Here is a 19,439-nt window from a genome sequence, read left to right on the forward strand (position 1 = left end):
GCAAGTTTGTATGCATATTAGTGAGTGACGACCAAGATTGAGATTTCTAAGCAATAGCAGAATTGTCCTAAGGATTACCCCTAATCTGTGTCCGAATGGGATTTCACATTTACATCTCACCTCCAATCGGTGGATACACACATCCTATTATAGGCAGACACACACAAGACTACTTAAGGCTCTCAATCTAAACTACTGAGCACTACAGATACTAACAATCAACACAATATGCTATCTTGAATGAGGTATGAAAGAGGCAGCTACCTTATTTCAGTCTTTAAGCAAAACTATACAGGTTCTCTGTCAGCCTTGATTCGCTGTGGAATGAAACAGTGAGAGGAAAGTCATTTTAGCAAGTCTGATATATTATACAGCACAGGTGCTGAGCAACGATCAACAGTATTATAGCTGCAGTATAAATACTTCCAACAGTCAAGTGCTGCCAGGAAGAGTAGTTATTAGAGCTTAGTAGTAAAGTGCTCATTATACATTTAGGTAATTATTGTAGGAAACATGAGTTAAGGGCACTGAATAATAGGGAAATGGGATTTGATGTCAATGTGCAAGTCAATGACCTGACGGTGTTGATAAGACATAAGTACTTTTTTTTTGTGATCAACTCTCCTTTCAGACACTAAAGAGTAAGTGGAAACTGATGAACAATCACAGTATTTCTGTTCTTATTCCCAGTCAGACACAGAGGGCACAATAACTCATCTAGACAATAGTATCTTTATTCAGACAGCCTGGTTATCATCCAGCAATGCCAAGCAATGCAAATGCGGAAAAAACAAAACCATACAGTATATGCACAAAACAACTTCATTTTCCTGAAAAGTTTGATGTACAAATATCAAGTGTATTATTATAGCGATGATTATTTTTCATGTATTCGCCCATAAAATATACATAATTGTCTTAAATACTAATGTAGTAGTGATGTGCTCTTATTTACTTGTTAGATTAGTCATGTGTACAGAATATATTTAGTGTTGCTGGTTTGAAGCTTTTTGTCCCAATTAGCTACAGTATGATCTATTTGAATATCATTTTCACAGTTAAGACAGAAAAGCATCTAATGACTGTATCAGGTTGGCAAAATAGGGAATTTCAGCAAAGACTGAAGATATCTTCTGATGCCATGTATAGAAGACTTCATGTACATGAATTGAAAATGTTTTGTCATTATAATTCTAAAGTGCTTTTAGACATACATTGAATTGCTACTATATTTGATAATGTTTTCAGAGGCAAAATAAACAAGTATTATGTGCACCAAGAGCCAATGTTCAAAAGCATTCAGATTACAAACAGCAATGTTCACAGTAAAATAGTGAACATTTGAACATGTTTAACCACATGCCCACCCTGTCCCCACAGGAGCACTTGGCCCCAACCCACCTGAGGAACATGCCCACTCCGGCCCCACAGGTGGCAGCGTGAGCGGTGCAGGCGCCCACCTTCTCCCTGTCCAGCTGGTTCTGACAGCAGGTGCTCTGGGAGCACAGGATGGTCCCACAGAACAGGCACAGGGTGGGGTGCTTCCTCTCATCATCTGTGGAGTTAGGACACCTAGACACGAGGGCAGAGAGAGAGAGAGGACTCAGTCTCCACTGGAACACACCAACTATCCCATCATTCAGTTTATGATAATCCAAGTCAGTGGTGTCTACTTACTGAAAGTGACTGGCTTGATTGAGGAGCGCGCTGTAATCCGCAGGAAGCTCAATTAACCGATTCCTTTTCCTGGGATACCTGCAATATTCATGTTATCAAAGATTCAGTTATTCATACTGGATAAAAGGGAAGAATGGAATAAAATCCCAAATATTTTCCATTCAGTGGCAAAGATATTTTGAGTTTACCTGATAGTCTGCATTTCCCCTTTTAGGGCTTTGGTTACAGCTGGGTGGCCACACCATCTGAGAGACAGAGGCCATCAGTTAAATATCACATATAGTACAATTAGCTACCACACTAGAAATCTGATAATAAGAACATCAGTTAAAGATGTATAAATGCCCCATTCATTCCAATGTACTTTGGTTGTGACTAACAGGTTATTGGGATTACCTCTGTAATAAAGGAGAGACAGTTCCATGGTGCTCTTGGGAGAGCTGGAACACATTGGTGGGTAATGCCAGATAAATACACAGCGCCTCCACCTGGCCTTGAGAGGTAACTGCAGCAGAGACAGCATAAGTGGTTCAGTAAAACCCTCAAAGAAACATGTATTCAATCCCCATACACACCACAACAGTCAGAGCCCTGAGCTACCTACCTGTAGTACTGGAGAGCTCCTCTGGAGGGGGCACCCCTGTAACACAATTGAAGAAGAGGGCAGCGCAGCGCAGGAAGGGCGTGACCCCTCTCCTCATCCTGTCTGCCACAGAGCTCCCAGACACTTCTGACAGCCTGGACCTTCATCTTGGACAGGAGGTGGAACACAGATTTGCCATGCTCTGAGACGATCTCTGAGAGAGTAGAGAAACAGAAAATGTCATATACCAAGACTCAATACAAAACCATCCAAGTGATCAATATTTGCAACCAAAAAGTAATATCTAGCACACTCACTGCGAGCCTTGAGGCTGAAGTCAAAGGTGACCCCCTCCACAGGGCTGGCTCCCAGCTGCGTCTTCTCCTCCAACAGCCCCTGGCCTATAAGGTGCAGGGCCTGAGGGGAGCACACACTTTTACAGGTGGTTCATATAAAAAGGAGAGGAGGGGGACACACACACACAGAGCGACAGAGTGAGAGACAGAGTGAGAGACAGAGTGAGAGAGAGACACAGAGAGAGAGAGAGAGTGAGAGAGAGACACAGAGAGAGAGAAAGGTACCCTCTGGATCATGGCCTCTGTCCAGTAGGTGGCCCGGTCCTCCACAGCTCTCTGCAGGACTTGTCTGAGGATGTGGACGAGGATGTCACAGCAGAGCAGACGCACTATGCTGGAGAAGGCTGGGCAAAAAGGAAGGGGGACGGGGGGACGCAGGGCTGGGCATGGACAGAGACAGGGAGAGACCGTGTTGAATCATAAGTAAATAGGGAATCACCTACAGGGATTGGCTCATAATAACACTGTGTTCCATTCTATTAAAGTACGATGATCAGTTCCATCTCACCTTTGTCACTGCCCTCCTGAGTTCTTCTCTTCTTCTGAGCATCTTCTGCCTGGAGCACAGAGAGGTGAGGTCACAAGCTTACACATTTGCAAATGCCAGCAGCCAAGGCAAAAAACTGCTTTGGAAAAACAAATATAATGTGTGTGTACAATCGTACCTTGCTATGCTGAGATTTAGAATAGTGAATTCTGACAGGCACTCCTTTTTCACTTCATACAAGCCGTGGCCTGACACACCTGGCTTCCTAAATAGGAGGATCAACAAGTCAGTGAAAAAGCTCCTCAAACTTAATTATCTTTTGAAAAAAATGTTATTATTTGTATCATTATGGTCAAGATGACCTTAGTGTTACACTTACAGTGGGGGAAAAAAGTATTTAGTCAGCCACCAAGTTCTCCCACATAAAAAGATGAGAGAGGCCTGTAATTTTCATCATAGGTACACGTCAACTATGACAGACAAATTGAGAAAAAAAATCAAGAAAATCACATTGTAGGATTTTTTATGAATTGATTTGCAAATTATGGTGGAAAATAAGTATTTGGTCACCTACAAACAAGCAATATTTCTGGCTCTCACAGACCTGTAACTTCTTCTTTAAGAGGCTCCTCTGTCCTCCACTCGTTACCTGTATTAATGGCACCTGTTTGAACTTGTTATCAGTATAAAAGACACCTGTCCACAACCTCAAACAGTCACACTCCAAACTCAACTATGGCCAAGACCAAAGAGCTGTCAAAGGACACCAGAAACAAAATTGTAGACCTGCACCAGGCTGGGAAGACTACATCTGCAATAGGTAAGCAGCTTGGTTTGAAGAAATCAATTGTGGGAGCAATTATTAGGAAATGGAAGACATACAAGACCACTGATAATCTCCCTCGATCTGGGGCTCCACGCAAGATCTCACCCCGTGGGGTCAAAATGATCACAAGAACAGTGAGCAAAAATCCCAGAACCACACAGGGGGACCTAGTGAATGACTTGCAGAGAGCTGGGACCAAAGTAACAAAGCCTACCATCAGTAACACACTACGCCGCCAGGGACTCAAATCATGCAGTGCCAGACGTGTCCCCCTGCTTAAGCCAGTACATGTCCAGGCCCGTCTGAAGTTTGCTAGAGTGCATTTGGATGATCCAGAAGAGGATTGGGAGAATGTCATATGGTCAGATGAAACCAAAATAGAACTTTTTGGTAAAAACTCAACTCGTCGTGTTTGGAGGACAAAGAATGCTGAGTTTCATCCAAAGAACACCATACCTACTGTGAAGCATGGGGGTGGAAACATCATGCTTTGGGGCTGTTTTTCTGCAAAGGGACCAAGACGACTGATCCGTGTAAAGGAAAGAATGAATGGGGCCATGTATCGTGAGATTTTGAGTGAAAACCTCCTTCCATCAGCAAGGGCATTGAAGATGAAACGTGGCTGGGTCTTTCAGCATGACAATGATCCCAAACACACCGCCCGGGCAACGAAGGAGTGGCTTCGTAGGAAGCATTTCAAGGTCCTGGAGTGGCCTAGCCAGTCTCCAGATCTCAACCCCATAGAAAATCTTTGGAGGGAGTTGAAAGTCTGTGTTGCCCAGCGACAGCCCCAAAACATCACTGCTCTAGAGGAGATCTGCATGGAGGAATGGGCCAAAATACCAGCAACAGTGTGTGAAAACCTTGTGAAGACTTACAGAAAACGTTTGACCTGTGTCATTGCTAACAAAGGGTATATAACAAAGTATTGAGAAACTTTTGTTATTGACCAAATACTTATTTTCCACCATAATTTGCAAATAAATTCATTAAAAATCCTACAATGTGATTTTCTGGATTTTTTTTTCTCATTTTGTCTGTCATAGTTGACGTGTACCTATGATGAAAATTACAGGCCCCTCTCATCTTTTTAAGTGGGAGAACTTGCACAATATGTGGCTGACTAAATACTTTTTTTCCCCACTGTACTTGAAGGTGGCAACTTTTGGGATGACAGTTTCCAGGTCAGTTTCATGGATCTCCTACAAACAAACAAAGACAGTACATTGTTGCAGTATAAAAGGGTGGAAGGAGTGGTAACAGTATTGGTGCTTTAGAGGTGTAGTATAGGTCCACGTTCTCACGTTCTCCGGCAGGCCCTTGACCAGGCTGCTATGAGCCATGGGCTCGATGCACAGCAGATGGATCACTTCCCTCATCGTCACATCCTCTTTGGTCACCTGACTGATCCCTGGGACATACCGTTCCCCTGGGGACATGACATACAGAATGAGACCCCCTCCTACATTTACATTTAAGTCATTTAGCAGACGCTCTTATCCAGAGCGACTTACAGTTAGTGAATAATGTTTTTTTTTTTTATACTGGCCCCCCGTGGGAATTGAACCCACAACCCTGGCGTTGCAAACGCCATGCTCTATCAACTGAGCTACATCCCTGCCGGCCATTCCCTCCCCTACCCTGGACGACGCTGGGCCAATTGTGCGCCGCCCATGAGTCTCCCGGTCGCGGCTGGCTGCGACAGAGCCTGGATTCGAACCAGGATCTCTAGTGGCACAGTTAGCACTGCGATGCAGTGCCTTAGACCACTGCGCCACCTCGGTTAGAGGTGCGAGCCAGCAACCGGAGGATTGCCTGTTCAAATCCGAACTGGTGGGAAGTGAGCTATCAAATCCTAGATGCCATTGCCTGCCGTTGTTCCCTTGAGCAAGGCACTTAACCCCCACAACAACAGCTCCCCGGGCACGCAGTGCGGCAGCCTCCCGCATCTCTCCAAAACCTGTATATGTATGTGTGTCTTTCGGATGGGTTGGGTTTAAAGCAGAAGTCAAATTTCGGTTGGACCTTGTGTGCAATTGACTCAACATAATCGATAACTGCTATATCATCTAGCCAACGTGATGTCACTATACACAGTCAGCTTACTAACTATACACTAGGAGTTCTCCAGCACGGGAGAGACATTTACTTTAGTAGAGATGTTGTTTAGAATGCAGCTTAGGGATGCACCAACAATGATGATGAGGTAGAACATCTCTTCTGTTAACCGATTCCACTGTTTCAGCAGTTCCTGTACAGAAGGATTGGTATTTTATTAACCATTTTACCTAAATGTAATAATTATTTATTTGAACCAATAGTCATTGGTCTCTCTTACTTGGTCTTTGCTTGAGTGGCTTCCATTAAACACATCAAAGAGCTCAAATCTTTGCAAGATCAGCATGATGAAGTGGTTGGGGTCCATTTTGGAAGCAGCAATCTGAAAAAAGTTTTGAGAGGAGACTTAAATCATGTATTGGTAGTCAGGAGACTCCATAGAATAAAAAGCAGGTGAGTGCAGGACAATGTTGCTGCTGTTAAACACTAACCTGTAGCACTAACCTGTAGTCCTCCCGAGTGGCGCAGTGGTCTAAGGCACTGCATCGCTGTGCCACTAGAGATCCTGGTTTGAATCCAGGCTCTGTCGCAGCTGGCCGGGAGACCCGTGGGGCGGCGCACAATTGGCCCAGCGTCGTCCAGGGTAGGGGAGGGAATGGCCGGCAGGGATGTAGCTCAGTTGGTAGAGCATGGCATTTGCAATGCCAGGGTTGTGGGTTCGATTCCAGTATAAAAAAATATATATATATATATAAATAAATATGTAAGTCGCTCTGGATAAGAGTGTCTGCTAAATGACTGTAATGTAAATGATGACATCCTTGTCAAACATCTCATCCCTGCATTTTACATCCTGATAATAGTACACCTGCAAATTACAAATAACCATACACTGAAACACTAACTGACATGACAGCGATCACAAAATGTGAAATCAATCCCTGAAAAGTTATGGGTTTAGCAACAGTTGACGCCACAAGCCCATCAAAACCATCCCGCCTATCACCTGGCTGACGAGCGAGAGGCCGTTCCTGCGCCACATCTCAGCTGAGACCTGGGCAGCCAGCACCACACAGCACAGGGGGTGCTCCGCAAACCAGGTGAAGTCACAGCTCTCCTGTAACACAGACGGCCCAACAGCAGTTGGAAGAAGATAGTCTGCAGTGCACAAGCAAAACAACACAGCACATGCTGACTGACGATACGAAGCTGATTCTTACTGACTTACTACAGATCAAACACAAAAAACAGACTGAATGACTTAAAGTGAGTTTTCACTTGTCACAGATACTTACTGGATCCACATATTCGTGGAGGCGTTTGACTGCCCCTGTACTACACAGCTGTACATACAGGCCTAGAGAGCATAAGGAACAGGCTGACAGCATAAGCAACATGCATGCTGTTTCACCAACATAACACCATCTTAATTTCCACAACTACTGTCCCAACACATAGCGCAATGTCCAAATTGGACAGTATGGTTCTCCTTACCACCGAGCGCCCTGGAGATGGGCAGGTGTATGCTGACAGGCTCCTGGGACACCTTGTAGGGGCGTACATGGAGGATGTGTTTGCACATGTAGTAGTCTATGGACTCGCTGTGAAAGGGTTGGTTATTGCAGCGCATCAGCGCCCTGTGGCACTCCTTGAAGGAGGAGAACTGTCTCCTGAAGGCATGGGCAGATATCCCAGTCAAGTACATAGCAACATACACTTCCACATTTAGCCATTCAGCCCAGTCAAAGCTATTCGCTGCTCTGGCACCCCAATGGTGGAACAAGCTCCCCCACGACGCCAGGACAGCGGAGTCACTGACCACCTTCCGGAGACACTTGAAACCCTACCTCTTTAAGGAATACCTGGAATAGTATAACAGTAATCCTTCTACCCCCCCCCCATAAAGAAAATACATTTAAAAAAGGGTGGTTGTTCCACTGGCTATCCTAAGTTGAATGCACCAATTTGTAAGTCGCTCTGGATAAGAGCGTCTGCTAAATGACTTAAATGTAAAATTAGAGATTTTGAGGTTGTTGGGGATTTTTTTTTAAAGCATTGCGTGAGGACTTACATCAGATGAACACCAGTCATGGAACATGACAAGGATGTGTCGTAGCTGTCTCTGGATAGAAAACCCAGCCTCCCATTCAGGCTCGATCTCGATGTGCTGACCAAACTGCCTCTTCACCTCCTCCATACCCTACCAAAAAACATTGGTATATAACACATATCTGGTGATATTCCATGATGGAGGCAAAGACTGCAAGTCATTACAAAAGCCCTAATGCCAGACAGTTACCCCAGAGTGTAAAGCCACTGAGTAGAGATCTTTCCCTTTCAAGACTATTCAACACATATCTAGATACAGTGCCTATAGAAAGTCTACACCCCCTTGAACCTTTTTCACATTTTGTTGCATTACAAAGTGGGATTGAAAAATATATTTAATTTGGGGGGGGGGGGGTTTGGGGGGAGTGGGGTTTCACAAAATACTCCATAATGTCAAAGTGAAAATAAAATGCTTTCTATTTTATTTGTTTTAATGAATAAAACATTTATAACTCAAATATAGTTGTTGAATAAGTATTCACCCCCTTTGTTTAGGCAAGCCTAAAATAGTTCAGAAGTCAAATTTGGCTTAACAAATCACACAAGTTATATGGATTCACTCTGTGTGAAATAATAGGGGTTGACATGATTTTTGAATGACTACTCCTTCCTCTGTCCCCATACATACATCTGTAAGGTCCCTGAGCCAAGTACTGAGTTTCAATGACAGATTCAACTACAAAGACCAGGGAGCTTTTCAAAAGCCTCATAAAGAAGGGAAGTGACTGGTTATAATTATGCTGTGGATGATGTATTAAACCACCCAGACACATCAATGATGCAGTTGTCCTTCTGAACTGAGCTGGAGGACAGGAAGGAAACTGCTTAGGGATGTCACCATGAGGCCACTGGTGTTTTAAAACAACTACAGAGTTCAATGGCTGTGATGGAGAAAACTGAGGATGGATCAACAACATTGTAGTGACTCCACAATAATGACAGAAATTACTGAGTGAAAAGAAGAACAAAAATATACAGAATTAAAATATTCCAAAACATGCATATGTATGCAACAAGGCACTAAAGTAATACTGCAAAAACACAGGGCAAGAAATACACTTTTTGGCCTAAATGCAAAGCCTTGTGTTTGGGGCAAATCCACGACAACACATCACTGAGTAACTGCCTGCCTCCGTATTTTCAAGCATGGTGGTGGCTGCATCATGGTATGGGTATGCTTGACATCAGCAAACACTGGGGAGTTTTTCAGGATGAAAAGAAACGGGATGGAGCTAAGCACAGGCAAAATGTGAGGAAAACCTTCTTCAGTCTGCTTTACACCAGACACTGAGAGAGGAATTCACCTTTCAGCAGGACAATAACCTACAACACAAAGCCAAATCTTAGTGCTCAGTGCTTATTACTTTTTGAGGTCGGTTCAGTTTGTTTGATTATTTAAAAAAATATATATATATATTTTGTTGTTTTGTTTTTTAAACATTAAAAGCACTATGCATTATATGGGTTGAATGCTGTAACACAGAATAAAACAATTAATAAAAAAAAGTCCCACGATGGTAGTGACTGCCCATTACTGTTGATCACTTATATAACCATCATTTATTTACATTCCTTTACTTTAATAAAATATTACATTTGTTTTATATGACTATTATTTCATTCCAAGTCATCATCTCATCTCTATAGAGCTGCTGCCTATGCTGTCTGACAAAATCACTATTTTGTAGTTCTAGTTTTATGACTGCTGAATACCAACTAACAAATCACTTAGATAATGTATTTTCAGGTAGAGATACTTCGCGAAGCAACAGCTGCTCTCTATATCACCTCACGATTATGCATTCTTCTGTCTTTTCTGTAGCAGGCGTAAAAGAAACAGACCGGACAAGTAGATGTGCAATGGATTATGGTCATTGTAATTAATTACCACATTTTATGCGCTAAACTATGTAGAATATTGGCCTGTTGGAAACTAAAACTCCCTATTACATCGCACAGTTGAGGCTGAGGCTGATTTATCTCTAGAGAAACTGTGCAATGTGCGCATTGCGCTCACAGAAAAAATACTGAACAAAATGGAATTCAAATAATTGAACCAATGTTGGTCAATTAGTCCTTTAAAAAATGAAAAATTATAGGAATTTCGGTTAATCGCTCAGCACTACCAAATCTACAGTGGAGTTGCTTACCCAGAATACAGTGAATGCTCCTGAGTGGCCAAGTTACAGTTTTGCCACATTTTTGTCAAGACTTGAATATTCCTATCTAGCCATGATCCCCAACACCTTGACAGAGCTTGAAGAAGTTTGAAAATAATAAATGTGCAAATATTGCACAATACAGGTGTGCAAAGCTCTTATGAGATTTACCCAAGAAAACTCAAAGCTGTAAATGCTGCCAAAGGTGTTTTTCTAACATACAGTGGGGAGAACAAGTATTTGATACACTGCCGATTTTTCAGGTTTTCCTACTTACAAAGCATGTAGAGGTCTGTAATTTTTATCATAGGTACACTTCAACTGTGAGAGACGGAATCTAAAACAAAAATCCAGAAAATCACATTGTATGATTTTTAAGTAATTAATTTGCATTTTATTGCATGACATAAGTATTTGATCACCTACCAACCAGTAAGAATTCAGGCTCTCACAGACATGTTAGTTTTTCTTTAAGAAACCCTCATGTTCTCCACTCATTACCTGTATTAACTGCACCTGTTTGAACGCGTTACCTGTATAAAAGACACCTGTCCACACACTCAATCAAACAGACTCCAACCTCTCCACAATGGCCAAGACCAGAGAGCTGTGTAAGGACATCAGGGATAAAATTGTAGACCTGCACAAGGCTGGGATGGGCTACAGGACAATAGGCAAGCAGCTTGGTGAGAAGGCAACAACTGTTGGCGCAATTATTAGAAAATGGAAGAAGTTCAAGATGACGGTCAATCACCCTCGGTCTGGGGCTCCATGCAAGATCTCACCTCGTGGGGCATCAATGATCATGAGGAAGGTGAGGGATCAGCCCAGAACTACACGGCAGGACCTGGTCAATGACCTGAAGAGAGCTGGGACCACAGTCTCAAAGAAAACCATTAGTAACACACTACGTCGTCATGGATTAAAATCCTGCAGCGCACGCAAGGTCCCCCTGCTCAAGCCAGCGCATGTCCAGGCCCGTCTGAAGTTTGCCAATGACCATCTGGATGATCCAGAGGAGGAATGGGAGAAGGTCATGTGGTCTGATGAGACAAAAATAGAGCTTTTTGGTCTAAACTCCACTCACCGTGTTTGGAGGAAGAAGAAGGATGAGTACAACCCCAAGAACACCATCCCAACCGTGAAGCATGGAGGTGGAAACATCATTCTTTGGGGATGCTTTTCTGCAAAGGGGACAGGACGACTGCACCGTATTGAGGGGAGGATGGATGGGGCCATGTATCGCGAGATCTTGGCCAACAACCTCCTTCCCTCTGTAAGAGCATTGAAGATGGGTCGTGGCTGGGTCTTCCAGCATGACAACGACCCGAACCACACAGCCAGGGCAACTAAGGAGTGGCTCCGTAAGAAGCATCTCAAGGTCCTGGAGTGGCCTAGCCAGTCTCCAGACCTGAACCCAATAGAAAATCTTTGGAGGGAGCTGAAAGTCTGTATTGCCCAGCGACAGCCCCAAAACCTGAAGGATCTGGAGAAGGTCTGTATGGAGGAGTGGGCTAAAATCCCTGCTGCAGTGTGTGCAAACCTGGTCAAGACCTACAGGAAACGTATGATCTCTGTAATTGCAAACAAAGGTTTCTGTACCAAATATTAAGTTCTGCTTTTCTGATGTATCAAATACTTATGTCATGCAATAAAATGCAAATCAAATACTTAAAAATCATACAATGTGATTTTCTGGATTTTTGTTTTAGATTCCGTCTCTCACAGTTGAAGTGTACCTATGATAAAAATGACAGACCTCTACATGCTTTGTAAGTAGGAAAACCTGCAAAATCGGCAGTGTATCAAATACTTGTTCTCCCCACTGTATATTGACTCAGGGTGGTGAATACTTATCTAATCAAGTTATATTAGTGTTTTAATTCTTCTTCCACTTTGACAGAGTATTTTGTGTAGATCGTTGACAAAAAATGACAATTAAATTCATTTTAATCTCACTTTTAACAATAAAATGTGATGAAATCCAAGGGGGGTGTAGACTTTCTATAGGCACTGTACATGGGCTCCGATACCATACAGAAACGCTATTTTTATTTTGAAACGTTTCGGTGCAATTCAGTTTGATTAGAGAACAAATGTTTGTAATGCGGTGATTCGTAACGTTTGAATCGATTTTCTGACCGATGCATGCTACATTTGGATCGGGTTGGGGTATGCCGACCGATGCACTTGTATGTTAAACATTTGAATCGGGGACCGATGCTCATTGGTGAATCGTTACATCCCTACGACTGAGTGTACCTGCATGCAGTTGAGGAGCCCCAGGAAGACACTGTACCCCTCCAGGAACTGGGTCCTTAGCTCCTCAGTCCACACCGAGGGCTTGCTGATCAGAATGTAACTGTGGAAGAAGGACACATTCATAATATAGCTGCAAGCAGCAATGAATGGGGTTCACAGGATGACAGAAAGGACAAGATCAGTTGTATAACAAAGCAAGCACTCTATCATGTAGGAACTATCATCCTTTATATGCAATCAGTGAAAGCATTACCATGTTTATGTTTCAATACCACAAGGATGACTCTTGTGAAGTTTAGTCTAATGCTGTAAATTGGTAGTGTGGCCGACTTTGAATGCAGCAACTTATCATTCTCAAGTTCATTACAGCCTAATTCACTGAGTGTACAAAAAGTTAGGAACATGACAGACTGACCAGGTGAAAGCTATGACCTGTTAAATCCACTTAAATCAGTGTAGAAGAAGGAGAGGAGACAGGTTAAATAAGGATTTTTAAGCATTGAGAAAATCTAGACATCGATTGTGTATGTGTGCCATTCAGAGGGTGAATGGACAAGACAAAAGATTTAAGTGCCTTTGAACGGGGTATGGTAGTAGGTGCCAGGCGCACCGGTTTGAGTGTGTCAAGAACTGCAATGCCATTGGGATTTTCACACTCAACATTTTCCCGTGTGTATCAAGAATGCTCCACCACCCAAAGGACATCCAACCAACTTGACACAACTGTGGGAAGCATTGGACTCAACATGGGCCAGCATCCCTGTGGAAAACTTTCGACACCTTGTAAAGTCCATACCCCGACGAATTGAGGCTGTTCTGGGGGAAAAAGGGGGTGCAACTCAATATTAGGAAGGTGTTCCTAATGTTTTGTACACTCAGTGTATACCAAATCTGGAGTTAATCTGATTTATGGTTCATGAGAAGATTTTGTAAGTATTTTTTTCATTAGCATATGTGCTAACGTGCATATTTAGGTAAAGTCCGGCGATATTTAAATGCCGCAACAATTTTTTCTCAAAACCATTAGACTGATGTAATGAGTCTAAATACAAAATCTGGAGTGAATCTGACATATGGTTCTTGGGGAGAAGATGATTGCAGATGATTTTGGGCATTAGTGTTACATATGCAAAGAATTAGTTGTTAATAGTTTCCTTGTTTTTTTGAGATATCAACACCGATAGAATAATTCAGTGTGGCTCATGTTAGGGACGTCCATGACAGCGATGACAAGTTTCAAGTTGATAGGCCACTGTGGAGTGGATTTACAGTGGTATAAATGGGCACATAAAATCTCATTTTTAATTTGACAATAACTCAGACATCTTTTGACCAATCCCTTAGCTTTTCTCAAACTAAATTAAGACATGTACCATGGGCCTACATTTCAAATTGGTGTCATTAGGTCTTATGGTTCATGAGAAGAAGCGTTTGTGCTAATATGCATCTACTAGTATAGTGTGGCCATCTTTGAACGCATCAACGTTATTTCCTCAAACTCTTTAGGGACTATTGTGATGAGACTAAAGACCAAATTAGGAGTGAATTGGACTTTTAGTCCATGAGAAGATTTTTTAAAATTATTTTAAGCATTAGCGATACATAGTCAAAGAAAGTGAATTGTTAATGGTTACCACATTTTTGAAGATATCAATGCCAATCTTAACATGTTTCATTGTGGTAATGTCTTTGATGACCCGAAAAAGTTAAGGCCAATGTGAAGTGGATTTACAAAGGATTTAAATGGACACGTAAAATCTTTTCTCAGCTTTTCAGACTAAGTTAAGAGATAGACCATGGTCCAACATATAGAATTTGGTGTTATTTGCTTATGGTTCACGAGAAAACGTTTTTCAAAGGTTTTCCAAAATGTCCAAGATGGAAGAAAATCTATCCTGACGGACATTATGGGTCCTTGAGACAAATTTGTTCAGCATGAGGAAAGTCACCTACATACAAAAGTTTCAAGTCTCTACAGTCGTGGTCAAAAGTTTTGAGAATGACACAAGTATTGGTCTTCACAAAGTTCGCTGCTTCAGTGTTATGAGATATTTTTGTCAGATGTTACTATGGTATACTGAAGTATAATTACAAGCATTCCATAAGTGTCAAAGGCTTTTATTGACAATTACATTAAGTTTATGCAAAGAGTCAATATTTGCAGTGTTGACTGTAATGAATACTCGGACAGAGTGGTAAGATCCAATCGCAGAATAGCGATGCTTTATTAGAGGACAGACAAGGGAATAGCTTAATCGTGGTCGGGCGGGCTGTGGTCAAAACCGGGCCAGGCATAGACAGGCAGAGGTACCAAGGGAGCGGGCTTAGTCGTAGTCGAGGGCACAGGCACAGGATCAGAGAACGGTAATCACTGGGGTAGACAAGCAGAGGATTAAGCAATACGGGGAGTCAAACAACAAGGCACAGGTCGGATACACGGGTAATCAAAAACAACAAACTCTCTCTCTCTCTCTCGGAACAAAACGCTTAGCAAGTCACAATGGAACAATACCTCGCACCGACTGAACTTCTGAGCACACCTTAAATCGAACACTAATTACTGACAGGTGTGCTCAGAACTCAGGTGAACCAGATCGAGTCTGATGACTCCCCCTCTCTGTAGATCGGGGAAGTGTCAGACTCTGTCTAGACCCAGCCAACCCCCGATCCCTTACATTGACCCTTCTTTTTCAAGACCTCTGTAATCTGCCCTGGTATGCTGTCAATTAACTTCTGGGCCACATCCTGACTGATGGCAGCCCATTCTTGCGTAATCAATGCTTGGAGTTTGTTATAATTTGTGGGTTTTTGTTTGTCCACCTGCCTCTTGAGGATCGACCACAAGTTCTCAATGGGATTAAAGTCTGGGAAGTTTCCTGGCCATGGACCCAAAATGTCAACGTTTTGTTCCCGAGCCACTTAGTTATCACTTTTGCCTTATGGCAAGGTGCTCCATCATGCTGGAAAAGGCATTGGTCGTCACCAAACTGTTCTTGGATGGTTGGGAGAAATTGCTCTCGGAGGATGTGTTGGTACCATTCTTTATTCATGGCTGTGTTCTTAGGCAAAATTGTGAGTGAGCCCACTCCCTTGGCTGAGAAGCAACCCCACACATGAATGGTCTCAGGATGCTTTACTGTTGGCATGACACAGGACTGATGGTAGCGCTCACCTTGTCTTCTCCGGACAAGGTGTTTTCCGGATGCCCCAAACAATCGGAAAGGGGATTCATCAGAGAAAATGACTTTACCCCAGTCCTCAGCAGTCCAATCCCTGTACCTTTTGCAGAATATCAGTCTGTCCCTGATGTTTTTCCTGGAGAGAAGTGGCTTCTTTGCTGCCCTTCTTGACACCAGGCCATCCTCCAAAAGTCTTCGCCTCACTGTGCGTGCAGATGCTCTCACACCTGCCTGCTGCCATTACTGAGCAAGCTCTGCACTGGTGGTGCCCCGATCCCGCAGCTGATTCAACTTTAGGAGACGGTCCTGGTGCTTGCTGGACTTTCTTGATGCCTTCTTCACAACAATTGAACCTCTCTCCTTGAAGTTCTTGATGATCCGATAAATGGTTGATTTAGGTGCAATCTTACTAGCAGCAATATCCTTGCCTGTGAAGCCATTTTTGTGCAAAGCAATGATGATGGCACGTGTTTCCTTGCAGGTAACCATGGTTAACAGAGGAAGAACAATGAATTCAAGCACCACCCTCCTTTTAAAGCTTCCAGTCTGTTATTCTAACTCAATCAGCATGACAGAGTGATCTCCAGCCTTGTCCTCATCAACACTCTCACCTGTGTTAACGAGAGAATCACTGACATGATGGCAGCTGGTCCTTTTGTTGCAGGGCTGAAATGCAGTGGAACTGTTTTTGGGGGATTAAGTTCAGTTTCATGGTAAAGAGGGACTTTGCAATTAATTGCAATTCATCTGATCACTCTTCATGACATTCTGGAGTATATGCAAATTGCCATCATCAAAACTGAGGCAGCAGACTTTGTGAAAATTAGGATTTGTGTCATTCTAAAAACTTTTGACCACGACTGTAGGTGAAACGGGGCTGTGGATTTGAGGGTTTGAGTGAGACCGCTTATAACAGTGCCACCTTTAAGCCAATCGGTGCCATTCTAGTTGACCAAGTTATTAATGACCTCTAGTATATGTGTGCCAAAAAAATAAAATAAAGGTTACCAAGCTGTGCTTGAGTTATTTGACCATGTCAAGAGGGGGAAGGAAATCTAAGCATAATAATAGGTTTGAACCCATAATTATAGATAAGTAGCTCAGCTGGTAGAGCACGGCGCTTGTAACGCCAAGGTAGTGGGTTCGATCCCCGGGACCACCCATACACAAAAATGTATGCACGCATGACTGTAAGTCGCTTTGGATAAAAGCGTCTGCTAAATGGCATATTATTATTTATTATTATTATAAGCCTCAGGCAGCTACAACAAGAGACATATCCCTAATGTCTGAGATGAGACTGAGTAGTATGTCACACCCACCTCAGGTTGTGGAAGATCACCTGGATCTGGAAGAACTTGTTTGAGTTGTATCCCTGGAAGTGGAAAGAATGGTTGGCATCCAGCTGCTCCCAGAGCAGCTCCATGATAGTGTCAACATTTTATTTTTTACATTTTTAGTCATTTAGCAGACACTCTTATCCAGAGCGACTTACAGTTTAGTGAGTGCATACATTTTCATACTGCCCCCCCGTGGGAATCGAACCCACAACCCTGGCTATGCTCTACCAACTGAGCTACACGTGACAATCACCTTGATCACATTCCCTTCCTCAATCAGCTGCCTGGCCTGAACACAGAGAAGAGGATACAGTGGTGTAAGCTGAGCCTGGCTGACAAAGAAAAAACAATCTTCACATTACAATCGATCGCCATAGCTCTCACCAGAGTGGGTACGGTGAAGATCTGCACAGATAGAGCTGTGATGGATATGCTCCTCTCATGGTCATCAAGGATGAAGTCCTTCTGCAGTTGCTAGTAATGCTGAAAGACAGAGAGAGGGCAGCGGGGTGGGACATGTACAGTTAAGGTTAGCCACATAACTGTAATGTACATTTTGGAAATCTTTTTCCAAAAGCCCAGAAGAATAAAGTGCTCTGACAAAGGCTATAAACTGTCAGAACTAGGTTTTTGGCAGAACCTGGAAAGAGATTTCCAACGCCCTCCTTTTGTGATGAACATGAATTAGTGGGCTCTAATTCATGTTCAGTCAAATGTTCCTCTTAATTTTGACAAGATAAACTTTTTTATTTCATAAAGAAAGTCTCTGCTGTGTTTCTTTAGATAGAGGGATGCAAACTAGTCACCTTTCGACAAAATTCGCCGTTTTGAATCCAAAATAGGTAACCTACGTGATTCGTATAGATCCGATGAGAAAACTTGTTTTTTTTTTGGGGGGGGGGCTATGGATCAATAGTGGCTGTAAGCGAACAAGTGATGCACGTTTGGAGCAATACTGGCATTAGCGGGCGCTCTGGAAAGAGAGCAGAAAGGCAGTTTGCCAGTTACAGCAGCGCGTCAGAGGATAACAAAGAGGTAGGTGAGAAGCCTGACGACGGAGAAGTAACCGAAAAACAACGGCATTTGGAAAGTTTGAGGTGAGGGAGCAAGTGTGGTGGAACAACAATTGTTAGCATTGTTAAGTATCTTGCAAGCTGGGTCGAATTATCCGTTAGCTAGTTAACTACTATCTATTAACTAATGTTTTCCCTCTACAGTATGTGGTTAATTTTCAGAATGAGACAATTAGGCGTTGCTTGTTAAACAAGTGGATTCAGGGATGAAGTGGAGCTGGAGCTGGGCCTGGTTTAAGGTGGATGCCACTATAGAGGTGAAAGGAACACCACACACTTTCCCTCTTTCTCACTTTTTCAATACGGTGGATAAAAAGGGGTATCCCAGGTGTAGCATAGATATATATATAGCCTTGTGCACTTGATCGATGTCTACTATAGTGGTCACTATAATCGTAGCCACTATAACAGAGATAAAAATAGAATGCCTGTTTGTTTCATTATATTTCTACTTTAAGATGTTTTGTTTTTTTCCCAAGTACAATATTTAGATGTGTTTATTTTTTATTTAACTAGGCAAGTCAGTTAAGAACAAATTCTTATTTACAATGACGGTCTACCCCGGACAACGCTGGGCCAATTGTGCGCAGCCCTATGGGACTCCCAATCACGGCGGGTTGTGATACAGGCTGGAATCGAACCAGGGTCTGTAGTGACCCCTGTAGCACTGAGATCCAGCGCCTTAGACCGCTGTGCCACTCGTGTGTGTGGTCACAAGCGTTCTATTATAAAGGCTGTCATGCTAACTGCAAAATTAATGTATTGTTTTTCTCTGGACTTGAGTGTCATTTTCAGTAAAGTCTAGGCAACAAATAGCATTGGAGTTAGGTTCCCATTAACCACTTTTCATTTTACACACAGAGACTGATCATGTAGATCATATTCTTTGTTGTTTAATTAGTTAAAACCTACATTCTGGGTTGAAGGTTCACCTTCCAACAGGACAATGACCCTAAGCACACAGCCAAGACAACGCAGGAGTGGCTTCGGGACAAGTCTCTGAATGTCCCGTGTAGCTCAGTTGGTAGAGCATGGTGTTTGCAACGCCAGGGTTGTGGGTTCGATTCCCACGGGGGGCCAGTATGAAAATGTATGTACTAACTGTAAGTTGCTCTGGATAAGAGCGTCTGCTAAATTACATAAATGTACAAATGAGTGGCCCAGCCAGAGCCCGGACTTGAACCCGATCAAACATCTCTGGTAAGACCTGAAAATAGCTGTGCAGCGATGCTCCCCATCCAACTTGAGAGGATCTGCAGAGAAGAATGGGAGAAACTCCCCAAATACAGGTGTGCCAAGCTTGTAGCGTCATACCCAAGAAGACTCTAGG

At 42.9% G+C, this 19,439-nt stretch overlaps 1 pseudogene across 1 annotated transcript; it reads right to left on the reverse strand.

Moving 5' to 3' along the window:
* Positions 1-277: 277 nt before the first annotated feature.
* Positions 278-18,119, reverse strand: LOC311102637 (E3 ubiquitin-protein ligase UBR1-like; annotated as a pseudogene). The gene is made up of 24 exons: positions 18,090-18,119; positions 17,421-17,519; positions 17,279-17,325; positions 17,019-17,129; positions 12,518-12,617; positions 8,059-8,187; positions 7,482-7,635; positions 7,283-7,344; positions 6,994-7,104; positions 6,787-6,855; positions 6,268-6,369; positions 6,120-6,180; positions 5,234-5,358; positions 5,079-5,131; positions 3,282-3,368; positions 3,125-3,173; positions 2,842-2,996; positions 2,574-2,677; positions 2,282-2,421; positions 2,074-2,182; positions 1,866-1,922; positions 1,678-1,755; positions 1,402-1,572; positions 278-317 (listed from the first exon to the last, which is right to left on the reverse strand). The product of its transcript is annotated as an E3 ubiquitin-protein ligase UBR1-like (transcript).
* Positions 18,120-19,439: the final 1,320 nt, after the last annotated feature.

The sequence above is a fragment of the Coregonus lavaretus genome (genome assembly GCF_964263955.1).
Source record: "Coregonus lavaretus genome assembly, chromosome: 27".
In the NCBI taxonomy this organism is placed as follows: Eukaryota; Metazoa; Chordata; class Actinopteri; order Salmoniformes; family Salmonidae; genus Coregonus; species Coregonus lavaretus.